Source organism: Bombina bombina, chromosome 7, assembly GCF_027579735.1.
Source record: "Bombina bombina isolate aBomBom1 chromosome 7, aBomBom1.pri, whole genome shotgun sequence".
In the NCBI taxonomy this organism is placed as follows: Eukaryota; Metazoa; Chordata; class Amphibia; order Anura; family Bombinatoridae; genus Bombina; species Bombina bombina.
The window spans coordinates 189,420,969-189,440,544 of NC_069505.1; positions in this window are offsets into that span (position 1 = coordinate 189,420,969).

The window sequence follows — 19,576 nt, forward strand, 5'->3', positions numbered from 1 at the left end:
AACACATTTCCGTTTTAGTCTATTCTCTGTAGACCTTAGTAACTCTTCAACAAGGTAATAAGTAGGTGATAGGTGATAGGCCCCGGCTCTCCGTCATATTCTTAAACTTATATTACATAGCTACTGTAAAGGTTCGTTATTTCTCCGTTCTCTAGCTTCATGGTACATAATATATGGTTCCCATTGTATAACAACATTTTCTTTAGTGTTTAGAGTTTCTGCTGCCATGTTTGCCATTTCATAATGGTGTGCTATCTTTTTTTCAATAAACCCAAAACTAGGGGGCGTAGTTTTCAAAAACTGTGCCACACTAATTCTTACCACTGTACATATTGTCATAACTAATTTTTTATGTCGTTTCGGTATATGTGGCAAAGGGAAGTGTAATAATGCATGTTCAGGTGATAATGTGATTTTCTTCAGGAAAATGGAACTAAGGAGATCAGAGGTTCTCTCCCAAATCTCTCTAATTTTGTCGCAATGCCATCACATGTGCATATATGTCCCTCTATCGCCACATTCCCTAAAGCAAAGCTGTGGAGATGAGCTCTCAGAGCTCCCGAACCTAGTTGGGTGCAAGTACCATCTAAAGGCCACCTTGAGGTAGTTTTCTTTAAGCAAAGCATTATGTGAGAATGACAGTCCCTTCTGATAGCTTTAGTTTAAAGGGACAGTATACTATAAAATAGTTTTTACCTTAATGTGTTTCCAATTACTTTTTTTACCAACTGCAGAACATAAAATGTATGGGATTTGCTTTTTAAGGTTTATTTGTAACCTAATAAAATGGGTTGAACTTGTAGGTATAATCAGATCTCATTACATTATCATATTGTGTACTTACTACTTTATCTTATATATGTCCATAAAACAATCACCAATACTTGAAGAGAACAATGAAAAATGAGTAATTACTGTTGGGAATATCATTCCTGGCCAGCAGGAAGAGGCAAAGAGCACCACAGTTAAACTGCTAAGTATCACTCCCTTACCCACAACCCTCAGTCATTCTCTTTGCCTTCGGTGCATGGAGGAGGTGAAGTTTAGGTGTCTGAAGAAAAATTTTGATTTAATCTACAAGCAAGTTTATAGCCATATTCCACGTCATTCCTTGCAGTCAGGTAGTGGTGGCTTTAAAGCAGTTAGGAACTTGTAAAGAGGTACTTACTGTGTTTTCCTAACAATTGCTGCCATAGATTAGAAAGGCAGAGTTGGCTACTCTGTTCTTTCCTTTTCAAAGGTCTCTGTGAAGAACTGTGTCTTCTCATACCTTGTAACTGTCTACATGCTGGACAGCGGAGCAGGTAAGAGCTTTTTCTTCCAGTTGGGGAGACCATGCACTTAAAAAATTAAAAAACACTGCTTTTTTATTGGGACTTAGATAATCCTGTTGTATGGGTTACACTGGGGCATGAAGCAGGCACTGTTGCATGTGTGAGACTAACATTTAAACTCTTTTAAACAGAAAGGGTAAAATGTTTTTATTAGGCTTTATTTTCTGACACATATTTACTTTATAAAACAATTCAAGTTTAAACTGAAAGTAAAGCTGAATTTTCCATTTCATCAGCTTATTCCTTTCCCCTTTGCTTTAAAATAAAACAATGCAACATTTTAAACTCTCCGGTTTGAAAAAACGGTTATTTCTGGTACTCAGTGTACCAGGAAGCCATTTTGTAGTGCCTTTCTGTGTCGCAGCAGTAATTTGAGCTCGGCAGTTGCGGTCACTTTTATAGCGTTTTTGAGGAACAGTTGTTTTTCTCCATTCCTGGATCATCCAGTCTTAATTGGTGGCATTAAGGCACCTCAGTAATTGAGATGTGGTGTTGTCTGAGGGGTATTTTAGAAGTTTATTTGATGTTTATTAAATGTTTTTTCTTAACTTTTCTCACATAATTTTAACTGGGGATCAATCTTAATTTGGGATAACATTTAAAGTGAATTTTTTCCTTGGCTTATTTTAATTTGAATATTAAAATCTTTGAAACTTATCTGTGCAAGTTTATTTACTGTTTCACAACATGTCTGATATGGAGCAAAATCCTGCTCTCATGAATTCATGCTTATGTATAGATGCACAAATTGCAGCTCCTATGCAATTATGTTCTTCATGTGTCAAGAAAACCTTGCAAAATAAAGTTAACATTTTTGAGCCTAATGTCTCTCAGGATGATGCTGGTAAAATAATACCTCCACTTTCTCCTGCTATGTCCCAAGCCTCAATGGTGTCACATGCAGTGCCCTGCAGTTCCTCTATAACTCCTAGTGGAGTTTATTAAAAAGCAGAAATTGCTGCCCAGGTATCTTCATCAGTATCTGCGGCATTAGCTGCCATTCCCAGATTACAGGGAAAACGCAAGAGGAAATCTAGAAATTCAGAAAATAAGGTGTCTGTCCTCAGTTCTGCTTCCCAAGTTGCCCTTTCTCATAAGTCTGATGAGGAATTCTGGGAGCCGTGGCTAGACCAAATGGAAGGGCCACAAACTGGAAATGTTTGTCCAGAAAGGTATATCTCAGGAATCTGTGATGGTCCCTGTGAATAGGAACATGAAGAAATGCATGCTTTATGTCTATGATTGTCATGAACTGACCCTCTTGTACTAAAGGAAGAATGTACTGTATAGTAGACCCTGTTCCTGCACTGGAACTGGAACTGGAACTATCACTCCCAGGGAGGAAAGAAGTTGTATACATTTCAAGAACGCCTCTCTCTTTATCTGGTCTGCAGATAATCTTGAGAGATTGAATATGGCAGGAAAAGTCTTGAATTCCAATTTGTAACCCTGGGATACTATGTCCACAGTCCAGGGATCTGGGACATCTCATATCCAGGCTTAAGAGAACTAAGAAAGTCTGCCCCCGCCTGATTCCATTCTAGGTTGGGGCAAACCCTTCATGTTGATTTTGAATCAGCTGCGGGTTTATTTGATTGTTTCCCCTTGTTCCAAGACTGATTGATTGGGTTTCCTAGAAGACTTGGATTGTTCCTGCTTGGAAGAAGAAGGGTAAGACGTTACTCTGAAGTTACGAAAGGAACGAACATTACTCTGACGTCCTTTAGGCCTATTCTTCTTATCTTGAGGTAGAAAATACTCTTTTCCACCTGTAATATCAGAGATAATAATTTCTGCCAAACCAGGTCCTAACAAGGTTTTGCTCTTGTAAGGAATCACCAGAAGCTTGACTTTAGAAGAAACGTCTGCAGACCAGGATTTCAACCATAACAACCTGCAGGCTAGCACAGCGAAACTAGAAGTTTTAGCTCCTAGTCTAACAACCTGTAAAATGGCATCTGCAATAAAGGAATTGGCCAATTTAAGAGTTTTAATCCTATCTTGAATTTCATCCAAGGAAGTCTATCTTGAAGAGAATCAGACTTATGAGAAAGGGCAACTTGGGTTATGGGGGCTCTTTTGGCAGTGATCCGTTCTCGTGGAATCGCTGTGGCACCCTACCTGGACGACATATTTGTTCAGGCGCCATCTTTTCAACTAGCAAAATCTCACACACAGATATTGTTGTCTTTTCTTCATTCCCACGGATGGAATGTGAATCTGGAAAAAAAGCTCCCTTTCCCCTGCTACTAGAGTAGTGTTCTTAGGGACCATAATAGATTCTCTATTGATAAAGATTTTTCTGACATAGGTCAGGAAAAACAAAATAATTTCCTCTTGCCTCTCTTCAGGCTTCTGCTCATCCTTCAGTGGCTCAATGTAAGGAGGTAATCAGTCTGATGGTGGCTTCCATGAACATCATTCCTTTTGCTCAATTCCATTTGAGAGTTCTCCAGTTGTGCATGGTCAGACAATGGAATGCTGACCATGCAAATCTATCTCAGAGAATAGAGTTAGATCAGTCGTCAAGGGATTCTCTCCTGTGGTGGATTTCTCAGGAACATCTGTCTCAGGGCACATACTTTCGGAGACCTTCCTGGGTGATCGTGACCACGGATGCAAGCCTGCTAGGCTGGGGAGCAGTCTGTTACTTGTTAAAAGTTCAGGGCCTTTTGGACTTGGGAGGAGTCTGCTCTTCTCATCAACATCTTGGAGTTGAGGGCAATTTACAATTCTCTATTGGATTGGTCTCAGTTGTCCTCAGCCCAGTTTATCAGGTTCCAGTCAGACAACATAACCTCTGTGGCTTACATCAATCACCAAGGAGGAATTCAGAGTTCCTTAGCCATGAAGGAGGTTACTCAGATACTTCAGTGGGCAGAGACCCACAATTTCTTTCTATCTGCCATCCACATTCCAGGAGTAGACAACTGGGAAGCAGATTTTCTGAGCAGACAGACTTTACATCCCGGGGAGTGGGAACTCCATCTGGAGGTGTTTTCCAGCTTAGTCCACAAATGGGGGGTGCCGGAGTTAGATCTGATGGCATCCCGTCAGAACGCCAAGCTTCCAAGGTACGGTTCAAGGTCAAGAGATCCGAAGGCCGTTTTGATAGATGCTCTGATGGTTCCTTGGCTTTTCAGGTTGGCATACCTGTTTTCTCTGTTTGCTCTCCTTCCATGAATCATTGCTCATATCAAACAGGAGAGGGCTTCGGTGATTCTAATTGCCCCTGTGAGGCCTCGCAGGATCTGGTTTGCAGACCTAGTGGAGATGTCATCTCTGCCACCTTGGAGACTACCTCTGAGGAAGGACCTCCTGATTCAGGGTCCCTTTCTTCATCCAAATCTCGTTTCTCTGATGCTGACTGCTTGGAGATTGAAAGCTTAATTTTGTCTAAGCGTGGTTTTTCTGAGTCTGTCATTAAGACCATGATTCAGGCTCACAAGCCTGTTACTAGAAAGATTTACCATAAGATATGGCGTAAATATCTTTATTGGTGTGAATCCAAGGGCTAATCTTTTCTTCAGGAAGGCCTGGAGAAGGGATTGTCAGTCAGTACCCTGAATATTCAGATTTCTGCTTTATCAGTTTTACTACATAAACGTTTGGTGGATGTGCCAGATGTGCAATAATTTTGTCAGGTCTTGGTCAAAATCAGGCCTGTCTTTTAAGTCTGTTGCTCCTCCTTGGAGCCTTAACCTTGTTCTTAAAGTTTTACAGCTGGCTCCATTTGAGCCGTTGCATTCCATAGACATTAAGTTGTTATCTTGGAAGGTTTTGTTTCTTGTTGCTATCTCTTCTGCTTGAAGAGTCTCGGAACACTCAGTTCTGCAGTGTGATTCCTCTTATCTTATTTTTCATGCCAATAAGGTGGTTCTTCGTACTAAGTTAGGTTTCCTTCCTAAGGTTGTTTCTAATAGAAATATCAATCAGGAGGGGGCGGAGCCAGCGCTCAATGGAGACGGCTGCACATTTGTGAGCTCTGTTCTCCCTGTAGGGCCAAGATACCTAAATGTGGATGCACTGGATCGCAATCTGCTCACAATACTGTCCCTTCACCTCCGGATCCACTCCTCCAGCATGAGGCCACATCGGATGGGGGACATATAATACAGGAGCAGCTTCCTCTCACACCGGACCTGCGACATAGCCACAGACTACACTTGCGGCTCGAAATTGCATACCGGATGCGACTGCTCCGGGTCCAGATGTCCCAGAGGTGACAGAAATCATCATTAAAGGTGAGACCAGGGTGTCCGGTCAAATGTGGACTGTGAGAGGGGACTAGCAGACCTATATAGGGCACCGGGGCTGCAGCCGCCATCTTAGCACATAAGATGCAACACATGACGTCTGAAGACATAAAAGCAATGTGTGAGTAACTAAGCTGATCGCAAGGGCATAATTACATTGAAAATCAGCTCTATATTTAATGCGGCCAATAATAAAGGCAGTGGCTTCACTTAAAGGGACATAACATATCACTTTCAGCTTACATGATCAACCTGAGGTCAGAATATAATTTTGGTCATATTGTTGGAGCTAAAACATCTAATTAGAAAGCAAGAGAGACATCTCATATAAGCTACACTTGGTTACAGAACAGCTTGGATGTTTACCCTGTTTTGCTTCACTATCCTAGGCTGCTTAATTTGCCATAATTCAGCTTCCTCATACCTCTGATATAACAATAAGCATGTCTCCTAAAAAAGGGGATAAGCCTGAAAAGGCAGCTAAAAAGCAAGTTTCTGCAAACCCATCTGGAAATAATTTTTTTAAACATTTGGACGCGCCAGCTAAGAAATTGACAACCCCACGTGATGTCAGAACTGATGCTTCTTCTGCCTCATCTGAATCAGAGGGAGAGTGTTCAGAATCTGCCGTCTCCATACCTAGGGCTCTATTGGACTCTTTACCTTCAAAAAAAAAATTTTCTTCTTTAATATGTCAAGTAAAGCAGTGCATACGGGAGTAGATCTGAGATTAAAAAAGACCTCTCAGATATGGGTCAAAGTGTGGAAAGATTGGAAGATAACTCAGACCTTACTAATTCAAATATAACTTTCCTTCGCTCCAAAGTTGCAGCACAAAATGACTATATACTTCAAATGGAGAACAAATTAGATGATTTAGAAAATCGAAGCCGCCGAAGTAACATTAGAATACGGGGAATCCCGGAGACAGTATCACCGTCAGAATTGGAAGATTATTTGCAAGGTCTCTTTACACACATTATTGGAGTTGACCCTGAAGCCACCATAGCCTTGGATAGGTTTCATAGAGCTCTACGGGCCAAGCCCCTGGGGGATCAACCCCCAAGGGATGTTATTGTCAAAGTTACAAGCTACCAGATTAAAGAGGATATAATGAAGAAAGCTAGGCAGAAATATCCACTCCAATTCAGAGCTGAACCTATCCAACTATACGAAGATCTAACATCCAGAACTTTGCAGAAAAGAAGGGAATTCAAACACCTCACTGCTAAGCTGAGACAGCGTAACATTCCATATAGATGGGGCCACCCTTTTAATTTGCAAATACCATGGAAAGGCAGAAGACTAATCTGTAACTCCACAGAAGATATCTTACAGATTTGCAAGGACTTGGAGATCACGCCACCATCACCGCAGGGCGAGACCCATGAGGCGACAACGAAGGAACTTAACCCAGCTCTACCTCTCCCTCAGAGAACGGAGTGGAAGAAGATTCCTGCAAAAACTGCATCCATCGAGGCCCAGGGCTCTGGGCGCGCACTCACATTGGGAAGGTGAACTTTCTACCTTTGAGACTGCTGTCAATAAATAAGTACATTATAGTAGATGCTGCTTGATTCAGCCAGACTCCTGATATAGGTGGGTCTCGTCTGCCCTAGCCCACCCCAGAATTTTAAGATGGGGGGGCTGCGGCTGGCTGAGCGAAACTACTGAAATCAGGGATGAGGCCTGTTGTCGACTGTTGACAGGAACACATGTATGAGAAGAGCGATATGAGGTAAAATGCTTGACTAATGTTGATTTTCTGCATTGCCAACTGTTACAGTCTTGTATTACAATGTTGACCGCCATGTTGAAACCTTTCCTATATGTATCATCAGTAATATGCTCTCTAACATATTATTATAGTTATGAATATGAAGTAAGGTTTTAGGAAACACCAGTTCAACAATGCTCGGTGCATCACATACATAGACTTTGAGATATAGATTTGTTGCCCGCTAGGGGTTTGTGTTCTCCCTTTAAAAAGAATAGAATTTTTTTGTTTGCACCTGTTGTGCTATGTTTATTTTGTTTATATTTTATTTATCCTACCTACAATTGCACTGCCATTGGGAATATTTCAATGTGAGGATTGTGGATTTTGATGTTGGTAATTGTTTGGAGGTTCTACCACAGCCCTACAAAAGAGCCCACAATTAGACACGTATAATTATAATGACAAATTCTAATACACAATATATACAAATTCTCACTCAAAACGTGAGAGGATTCAACAGCCCTAATAAGAGGAATATGGCTGTTTGGGATCTCTATAGGAGAGGGGGGAAGATACTTTTATTGCAAGAAACTCATTTCAGAAGGGGGGGGGGGGTGTACCTGGGTTTTTTCCTCTCAGTATTCACAACACTTCCATAGCACAAAGGCACACAAAAAAATCAACGGGGTCAGTATATTAATACATAAGTCAATTCCGTTTAAGCTTCAACTCATAGATAGAGACAAAGAGGGAAGATATCTGGGCATAATGGGCTTGATGTTTGGCAAACCAGTAACTATCATAAACTTATACTGCCCTAATGTTGGGCAAGATCGTTTCTTTTCCCGCTTTGCCAACAGAATAATAGACCTAGTTAAAGGTCCCTTAATAGTTGCGGGAGATCTTAATGTCCCTCTGGTACCAGATTTAGATAGCTCCAATCCATCCACCCGACACAATCAAAAAGTGCTCTGCTCAATATGGAGGGATATCAAGAAACTGACACTACATGAAACATGGAGATTCACACATCCACAAACTAGAGACTATACATTTTTTTCGAATCCGCAAAAGAGCTATTCAAGGCTAGACTACATACTGGTAGATCACATCGCTTTATTACTAATCAAAAATGTTAACATTAAACACATGGCGTGGTCAGATCACTCACTAGTGGAATGCAAAATAACATGGCCGACTGCTCCTGTCAGACCTTTCTCATGGCGACTTGACAACTCACTTATAGCAGATTCAAAAGTGGTAGAATCTTTTGCTGAACACTTAGACACCTACTTCACTATTAATAACACTATAGAAGCCAGCCCCGCGATGATTTGGGAGGCTCACAAAGCTTATATCAGAGGTGAATTCATTAAACTTAAGGCTTTTAAACGCAAACAATCTCTTAAAGAATATATTAAACTGGCTCAGGAAGTATCAGAGGCTGATTTAGAACTGAAAGTACACCCTGAAGACCAAGTTTTAGTTAAAAACCTGCAGGACAAAAGAGAAGAATTAAACAAACACTTACAAATAGAGTCACAGAGACACCAATTATTTATAAAAAAAAAATACTATGGGGAAGTGAATAGAACAGGAAAACTTCTGGCTAGGGCGTTAAAAAACACAACATACCAGCTCATATATACACTCCCTCAAAACAGCCCATAACACTACATTAGAAGATACAAGGTCTATTGGAATCTTGTTTAAAAATTTCTATCATAAACTTTACAATTTATACCCTAACAGACTGCATATATCACACCAGTTGAAATGTGAGGAGTATTTAGACACCATAACACTCCCCAAACTCACTGACAATGAAGTATCACTACTAGAAGCCCCAATCTCTGAGAGGGAAATCCTAGAGGCCATAAAAGAACTAAACCCGGAGAAAGCACCGGGCCCGGACGGTTTCAGCAATCGATACTATAAGGTATTTAAGGCCCAATTAGTACCATATTTGCTCACTTTATTTAATCTAATATCGGAATCCATAGTTTTCCCCGACACCATGATGCAGGCCCACATCTCAGTGCTTCCCAAACCTGGTAAAAAAACGGAAACCCCAGCAAATTTTAGGCCAATCTCATTGTTGAACGTAGATCTTAAACTACACGCTAAAATTATAGCAAACAGAGTTAATAAAATATTGCCAAGTTTAATCCATCCTGACCAGGTCGGGTTCGTCCCACAGAGAGAGGCCAAAGATAATGGGGGGTAGTTATCAAGCCGTCAACCTCAAATACGCTGGAATTCCGCAGCGTATTTGTGGCAAGGCTGATTCGCCTTAGTTATCAAAGGCTACAGACCGGCAAAAGTAGAATTTTGTGACGTAAACTTTGATCCGCCGGACTCCGTCCGACACAGATCTATTCTTACGTCACTCCAGATGTTCCGCACACAAGTGCGGCACAATCTCACTACTTTTGCTAGTTATCAAAAAACTAGCAGGTACGCTCGGCACTTTTACGGCCCAGCGTACCTGGTTTTCAAACCGCCAGCCTGGAGGCGGCGGATCCCATAGGAATCAATGGGAGTCTGACCATAGCGAAAGTACAAGTTCGCTGCTGCCAGACATCCCATTCATTCCTATGGGAGCTGTCTGCACCTAACACCCTAACATGTACCCCGAGTCTAAACACCCCTAAGCTGTCCCCCCCTACACCGCCGCAACTAAATAAAGTTATTACCCCCTAAACCGCCGCTCCCGGAGCCCACCGACACTATAATAAATATGTTAACCCCTAAACCGCCGCTCCTGGAGCCCACCGCAAGCTACTCTATACATATTAACCCCTAAACCGCCGCTCCCGGAGCCCACCGCCAACTACATTATACCTAGTAACCCCTATCCTGCCCCACCTATACCGCCGCCCTCTATAATAAATTTATTAACCCCTATCCTGCTGATCCCGCACCTCGCCGCAACTAAATAAATAGTTTAACCCCTAAACCGCCGCTCCCGGACCCCTGCAACCTATATTTAAATCTACACCGTCGCCACCTATAATAAATTTATTAACCCCTATCCTGCCCCCTTCTACACCGTCGCCACCTATAATAAATTTATTAACCCCTATCCTGCCCCCTTCTACACCGTCGCCACCTATAATAAATTTATCAACCCCTATCCTGCCCCCCCTACACCGTCGCCACCTATAATAAATTTATTAACCCCTATCCTGCCCCCCACTACACCGCCGCCACTGTAATAAAATTATTAACCCCTAAACCTAAGTCTAACACTAACCCTAACTTAAATATTAATTAAATAAATCTAAATCATATTTCTATTATGAACTAAATGAATCCTATTTAAAACTAAATACTTACCTGTAAAATAAACCCTAATATAACTACAATATAATTAATAATTACATTGTAGCTATCTTAGGATTTATATTTATTTTACAGGTAACTTTGTATTTATTTTAGCTAGTTAGAATAGTTATTAAATAGTTATTAACTATTTAATAACTACCTAGCTAAAAGAAATACAAAATTACCTGCAAAATAAATCCTAACCTAAGTTACAATTAAACCTAACACTACACTATCATTAAATAAATTAAATAAACTACCTACAAATAACTACAATTAAATACAATTACATAAACTAACTAAAGTACAAAAAATAAAAAAATCTAAGTTACAAAAAATAAAAAAAATAAGTTACAAACATTTAAAAACATATTACAACAATTTTAAGCTACTTACACCTAATCTAAGCCCTCTAATAAAATACCAAACCCCCCCAAAATAAAAAAATGCCCTACCCTACATTAAAAAAGTTCAAAGCTCTTTTACCTTACCAGTCCTTAAAAGGGCCTTTTGTGGGGGCATGCCCTAAAGAGTTCAGCTCTTTTGCCTGTAAAATAAAAATACAACCCCCCCAACATTAAAACCCACCACCCACATATCCCTAATCTAACCCAAACCCCCCTTAAAATAACCTAACACTAATCCCCTGAAGATCATCCTACCTTTAGTCGTCTTCACTCAGCCGAGCAGCGATGGAACTGAAGAGGACATCCGGACCGGCAGATGTTATCCTCCAAGGGGCGCTGAAGAAATCTTCCATCCGATGAAGTGATCCTCCAAGTGGCGCTGAAGAAATCTTCCATCCGGGCGAGGTCATCTTCCAAGAGGCGCTGAAGAAGTCTTCTATCCGGGCGAGGTCATCTTCGAAGCCGGGTCTTGAATCTTCATCCCGCCGATGCGGAACATCCTTCTTTCCTGACGAACTACCGACGAATGAAGGCTCCTTTAAGGGACGTCATCCAAGATGGCGTCCCTTCAATTCCGATTGGCTGATAGGATTCTATCAGCCAATCGGAATTAAGGTAGGAAAAATCTGATTGGCTGATGGAATCAGCCAATCAGATTCAAGTTCAATACGATTGGCTGATCCAATCAGCCAATCAGATTGAGCTTGCATTCTATTGGCTGATCGGAACAGCCAATAGAATGTGAGCTCAATCTGATTGGCTGATTGGATCAGCCAATCGGATTGAACTTGAATCTGATTGGCTGATTCCATCAGCCAATCAGATTTTTCCTACCTTAATTCCGATTGGCTGATAGAATCCTATCAGCCAATCGGAATTGAAGGGACGCCATCTTGGATGACGTCCCTTAAAGGAGCCTTCATTCGTCGGTAGTTCGTCGGGAAAGAAGGATGTTCCGCGTCGGCGGGATGAAGATTCAAGACCTGGCTTCGAAGATGACCTCGCCCGGATAGAAGACTTCTTCAGCGCCTCTTGGAAGATGACCTCGCCCGGATGGAAGATTTCTTCAGCGCCGCTTGGAGGATCACTTCATCGGATGGAAGATTTCTTCAGCGCCCCTTGGAGGATAACTTCTGCCGGTCCGGATGTCCTCTTCAGTTCCATCGCTGCTCGGCTGAGTGACGACGACTAAAGGTAGGATGATCTTCAGGGGATTCGTGTTAGGTTATTTTAAGGGGGGTTTGGGTTAGATTAGGGGTATGTGGGTGGTGGGTTTTAATGTTGGGGGGGGTTGTATTTTTCTTTTACAGGCAAAAGAGCTGAACTCTTTGGGGCATGCCCCCACAAAAGGCCCTTTTAAGGGCTGGTAAGGTAAAAGAGCTTTGAGCTTTTTTAATGTAGAATAGGGTAGGGCATTTTTTATTTTGGGGGGGTTTGCTATTTTATTAGGGGGCTTAGATTAGGTGTAAGTAGCTTAAAATTGTCGTAATATGTTTTTAAATGTTTGTAACTTATTTTTTTTATTTTTTGTAACTTTTTTTACTTTAGTTAGTTTATGTAATTGTATTTAATTGTAGTTATTTGTAGGTAGTTTATTTAATTTATTTAATGATAGTGTAGTGTTAGGTTTAATTGTAACTTAGGTTAGGATTTATTTTACAGGTAATTTTGTATTTCTCTTAGCTAGGTAGTTATTAAATAGTTAATAACTATTTAATAACTATTCTAACTAGCTAAAATAAATACAAAGTTACCTGTAAAATAAATATAAATCCTAAGATAGCTACAATGTAATTATTAATTATATTGTAGCTATCATAGGCCTAGATTTGGAGTTCGGCGGTAAAAGGGCTGCTAACGCTCCGCGGGCTTTTTTCTGGCCGCACCATAAATTTAACTCTGGTATCGAGAGTTTAATCAAATGCTGCGTTAGGCTCCAAAAAAGGAGCGTAGAGCATTTTTACCGCAAATGCAACTCTCGATACCAGAGTTGCTTACGGACGCGGCCGGCCTCAAAAACGTGCTCGTGCACGATTCCCCCATAGGAAACAATGGGGCTGTTTGAGCTGAAAAAAAACCTAACACCTGCAAAAAAGCAGCGTTCAGCTCCTAACGCAGCCCCATTGTTTCCTATGGGGAAACACTTCCTACGTCTGCACCTAACACTCTAACATGTACCCCGAGTCTAAACACCCCTAACCTTACACTTATTAACCCCTAATCTGCCGCCCCCGCTATCGCTGACCCCTGCATATTTTTTTAAACCCCTAATCTGCCGCTCCGTAAACCGCCGCAACCTACGTTATCCCTATGTACCCCTAATCTGCTGCCCTAACATCGCCGACCCCTATATTATATTTATTAACCCCTAATCTGCCCCCCTCAACGTCGCCGACACCTGCCTACACTTATTAACCCCTAATCTGCCGAGCGGACCTGAGCGATACTATAATAAAGTTATTAACCCCTAATCCGCCTCACTAACCCTATCATAAATAGTATTAACCCCTAATCTGCCCTCCCTAACATCGCCGACACCTAACTTCAATTATTAACCCCTAATCTGCCGACCGGAGCTCACCGCTATTCTAATAAATGTATTAACCCCTAAAGCTAAGTCTAACCCTAACACTAACACCCCCCTAAGTTAAATATAATTTTTATCTAACGAAATAAATTAACTCTTATTAAATAAATGATTCCTATTTAAAGCTAAATACTTACCTGTAAAATACATCCTAATGTAGCTACAATATAAATTATAATTATATTATAGCTATTTTAGGATTAATATTTATTTTACAGGTAACTTTGTAATTATTTTAACCAGGTACAATAGCTATTAAATAGTTAAGAACTATTTAATAGTTACCTAGTTAAAATAATAACAAAATTACCTGTAAAATAAGTCCTAACCTAAGATATAATTAAACCTAACACTACCCTATCAATAAAATAATTAAATAAACTACCTACAATTACCTACAATTAACCTAACACTACACTATCAATAAATTAATTAAATACAATTCCTACAAATAAATACAATTAAATAAACTAGCTAAAGTACAAAAAATAAAAAAGATCTAAGTTACAGAAAATAAAAAAATATTTACAAACATAATAAAAATATTACAACAATTTTAAACTAATTACACCTACTCTAAGCCCCCTAATAAAATAACAAAGCCCCCCAAAATAAAAAATTCCCTACCCTATTCTAAATTAAAAAAGTTACAAGCTCTTTTACCTTACCAGCCCTGAACAGGGCCCTTTGTGGGGCATGCCCCAAGAATTTCAGCTCTTTTGCCTGTAAAAGAATAAATACAATACCCCCCCCAACATTACAACCCACCACCCACATACCCCTAATCTAACCCAAACCCCCCTTAAATAAACCTAACACTAAGCCCCTGAAGATCTTCCTACCTTGTCTTCACCATACCAGGTTCACCGATCCGTCCTGAAGAGCTCCTCCGATGTCCTGATCCAAGCCCAAGCGGGGGCTGAAGAGGTCCATGATCCGGTCAAAGTCTTCATCCAAGCGGGGCAGAAGAGGATCTTCCATCCGATTGAAGTCATCATCCAGGCGGCATCTTCTATGGTCTTCCATCCGGAGCGAAGCGGCAGGATCCTGAAGACCTCCAGCGCGGAACATCCATCCGGACCGACGACTGAACGACGAATGACTGTTCCTTTAAGGGACGTCATCCAAGATGGCGTCCCTCGAATTCCGATTGGCTGATAGGATTCTATCAGCCAATCGGAATTAAGGTATGAATTTTCTGATTGGCTGATGGAATCAGCCAATCAGAATCAAGTTCAATCCGATTGGCTGATCCAATCAGCCAATCAGATTGAGCTCGCATTCTATTGGCTGTTCCGATCAGCCAATAGAATGCGAGCTCAATCTGATTGGCTGATTGGATCAGCCAATCGGATTGAACTTGATTCTGATTGGCTGATTCCATCAGCCAATCAGAAAATTCATACCTTAATTCCGATTGGCTGATAGAATCCTATCAGCCAATCGGAATTCGAGGGACGCCATCTTGGATGACGTCCCTTAAAGGAACAGTCATTCGTCGTTCAGTCGTCGGTCCGGATGGATGTTCCGCGCTGGAGGTCTTCAGGATCCTGCCGCTTCGCTCCGGATGGAAGACCATAGAAGATGCCGCCTGGATGATGACTTCAATCGGATGGAAGATCCTCTTCTGCCCCGCTTGGATGAAGACTTTGACCGGATCATGGACCTCTTCAGCCCCCGCTTGGGCTTGGATCAGGACATCGGAGGAGCTCTTCAGGACGGATCGGTGAACCTGGTATGGTGAAGACAAGGTAGGAAGATCTTCAGGGGCTTAGTGTTAGGTTTATTTAAGGGGGGTTTGGGTTAGATTAGGGGTATGTGGGTGGTGGGTTGTAATGTTGGGGGGGGGGTATTGTATTTATTCTTTTACAGGCAAAAGAGCTGAAATTCTTGGGGCATGCCCCGCAAAGGGCCCTGTTCAGGGCTGGTAAGGTAAAAGAGCTTGTAACTTTTTTAATTTAGAATAGGGTAGGGAATTTTTTATTTTGGGGGGCTTTGTTATTTTATTAGGGGGCTTAGAGTAGGTGTAATTAGTTTAAAATTGTTGTAATATTTTTATTATGTTTGTAAATATTTTTTTATTTTCTGTAACTTAGATCTTTTTTATTTTTTGTACTTTAGCTAGTTTATTTAATTGTATTTATTTGTAGGAATTGTATTTAATTAATTTATTGATAGTGTAGTGTTAGGTTAATTGTAGGTAATTGTAGGTAGTTTATTTAATTATTTTATTGATAGGGTAGTGTTAGGTTTAATTATATCTTAGGTTAGGACTTATTTTACAGGTAATTTTGTTATTATTTTAACTAGGTAACTATTAAATAGTTCTTAACTATTTAATAGCTATTGTACCTGGTTAAAATAATTACAAAGTTACCTGTAAAATAAATATTAATCCTAAAATAGCTACAATATAATTATAATTTATATTGTAGCTATATTAGGATGTATTTTACAGGTAAGTATTTAGCTTTAAATAGGAATAATTTATTTAATAAGAGTTAATTTATTTCGTTAGATAAAAATTATATTTAATTTAGGGGGTGTTAGTGTTAGGGTTAGACTTAGCTTTAGGGGTTAATACATTTATTAGAATAGCGGTGAGCTCCGGTCGGCAGATTAGGGGTTAATAATTGAAGTTAGGTGTCGGCGATGTTAGGGAGGGCAGATTAGGGGTTAATACTATTTTGATAGGGTTAGTGAGGCGGGTTAGGGGTTCATAACTTTATTATAGTAGCGCTCAGGTCCGCTCGGCAGATTAGGGGTTAATAAGTGTAGGCAGGTGTCGGCGACGTTGAGGGGGGCAGATTAGGGGTTAATAAATATAATATAGGGGTCGGCGATGTTAGGGGTAGCAGATTAGGGGTACATAGGGATAACGTAGGTGGCGGCGATTTGCGGTCGGAAGATTAGGGGTTAATTATTTTAAGTAGCTTGCGGCGACGTTGTGGGGGGCAAGTTAGGGGTTAAGAAATATAATATAGGGGTCGGCGGGGTTAGGGGCAGCAGATTAGGGGTACATAAGTATAACGTAGGTGGCGGTCGGCAGATTAGGGGTTAAAAATTTAAATAGAGTGGCGGCGATGTGGGGGGACCTCGGTTTAGGGGTACATAGGTAGTTTATGGATGTTAGTGTACTTTAGGGTACAGTAGTTAAGAGCTTTATAAACCGGCGTTAGCCAGAAAGCTCTTAACTCCTGCTATTTTCAGGCGGCTGGAATTTTGTCGTTAGAGCTCTAACGCTCACTTCAGAAACGACTCTAAATACCAGCGTTAGAAAGATCCCATTGAAAAGATAGGCTACGCAAATGGCGTAGGGGGATCTGCGGTATGGAAAAGTCGCGGCTGAAAAGTGAGCGTTAGACCCTTTAATCACTGACTCCAAATACCAGCGGGCGGCCAAAACCAGCGTTAGGAGCCTCTAACGCTGGTTTTGACGGCTACCGCCGAACTCCAAATCTAGGCCATAGGGTTTATTTTACAGGTAAGTATTTAGTTTTAAATAGGAATAATTTATTAGTTTAAAATTCTTGTAATTATTTTATTATTTTCTGTAATTTAGTGTTTGTTTGTTTTCGTACTTTAGATAATTTATTTAAATTGTAATTAATTGTATTTAGTTTAGGTAATTAATTTAATTATAGTGTAGTGTTAGGTGTAATTGTAACTTAGGTTAGTTTTTAGTTTACAGGTACATTTCTCTTTATTTTAGCTAGGTAAGCTATTAAATAGTTAATAACTATTTAATAGCTATTGTACCTAGTTAAAATAAATTGAAAGGTACCTGTAAAATAAAAATAAATCCTAAGATAGCTACAATATAATTATTATTTATATTGTAGCTATATTAGGGTTTATTTTATAGGTAAGTATTTAGTTTTAAATAGGATTAACTTAGTTAATAATAGAAATATTATTTAGATTTATTTAATTAATATTTAAGTTAGGGGGGTGTTAGGGTTAGTGTTAGACTTAGGTTTAGGGGTTAATAATTTTATTACAGTGGCGGCGGTGTAGTAGGGGGCAGGATAGGGGTTAATAAATTTATTATAGGTGGGGACGGTGTAGGGGGGGCAGGATAGGGGTTAATAAATTTATTATAGGTGGCGACGGTGTAGGGGGGGCAGGATAGGGGTTAATAAATTTATTATAGGTGGCGACGGTGTAGGGGGGGCAGGATAGGGGTTAATAAATTTATTATAGGTGGCGACGGTGTGGGGGGGGCAGGATAGGGGTTAATAAATTTATTATAGGTGGCGACGGTGTAGGGGGGGCAGGATAGGGGTTAATAAATTTAATATAGGTTGCGGCGGGTTCAGGGAGCGGCGGTTTAGCGGTTAAACTATTTTTTTATTTGCGGCGAGGTGCGGGATCAGCAGGATAGGGGTTAATAACTTTATTATAGAGGGCGACGGTATAGGGGGGGCAGGATAGGGGTTACTAGGTATAATGTAGGTGGCAGCGGTGTCCGGGAGCGGCGGTTTAGGGGTTAATACATTTATAAGACTTGCGGCGGGGTCTAGGAGCGGCGGTTTAGGGGTTAATACATTTATAAGACTTGCGGCAGGGTCTAGGAGCTGCGGTTTAGGGGTTAATACATTTATCAGAGTTGGGGCAGGGTCTAGGAGCGGCGGTTTAGGGGTTAGTAACTTTATTTAGTTGCGGGGGGCTCCGGGGGCGCCGGTATAGGGGGTAGAACAGTGTAGTTTAGTGTGAGTGCTTAGTGACAGGCTAGCAAGAAAGCTGTCAAACAGCCGAAGAGCAGCGAGATCGGATGAGTGATAACTCTCACAGTCCGCTGCTCATCGCCCCACGGCTTTTTGACAGCTTTTTTTGATAACTTAGGCGTATTTTTTCAGGTCCGCGGCGGCGAAGGTAGGCGAGCTTAGGCGGGCGTATTGGGCCGGCGAAGGCAGGAAAGTTGACACGTTGATAACTACCCCCCAATGTATGTAAGGTACTAAATTTGATGGAATATATTAAAAGATCAGGTGTCCCTTCCAAATATCTATCAACTGATGCTGAAAAAGCGTTTGATGGATTGGATTGGACCTTCCTACAGTCTACCCTCTACAAATTTGGTTTCCCCAAGACACTTATCCAAAAAATATTCGCTCTATATACTAATCCTTCTGCCCAGATTAAGGTTAATGGGGTGCTCTCTGACCATTTTGAAATTCGGAATGGTACGAGGCAGGGATGCCCTCTCTCTCCCATTCTCTTTATACTATCTCTGGAACCATTGGCTGCAAAACTGCACGAACACCCAAATATGAAAGGTATAAACATCCAAGAAGAAACATATAAATTGGCAATGTTTGCCGATGATATCCTCATGATTCTGACAGACCCATTACATTCCCTCCCATATGTTCAATATGAACTACAGGCTTTCGGTGAGGTGTCACATTTTTTGATAAATACTAATAAATCAGAACTATATCCAATTAATCTCTCAGAAGCGGAGGTGATAGAAATTCAACAAGCATTCCCATACAAAATTCAGGCTTAAGCGCTAAAATACTTAGGAATATTCCTTTCACATAATACTGAAAATCTACAAAAATTAAATTACGGCCGCTTACTGGAGGAATTTCAATATTTAACAGCCTCATGGCTCCCAAAAAAAAAAAATCTCATTGCTGGGGAGAATAGCAGCTGCCAAAATGACTCTGCTACCAAAGGCCCTGTACATTATACATGCATTACCAATACCGGGGGTTGCAACAGATATTAGCAAACTACAAGCTATTATAGACACCTATATGGAATTGTAGACCACCAAGACTAGCCAAAAATATACTCTATAGACACAGGGAGGAGGGCGGTTTGGGGGTCCAAAATTTATATTTTTACAAGTTGGCCATTGTTTTGAACAGAGTGGTGGAATGGTGTAGACAGGGTAATGATTCCTTCAAGAGATGCGTTCATCTAGAATCTCAGTT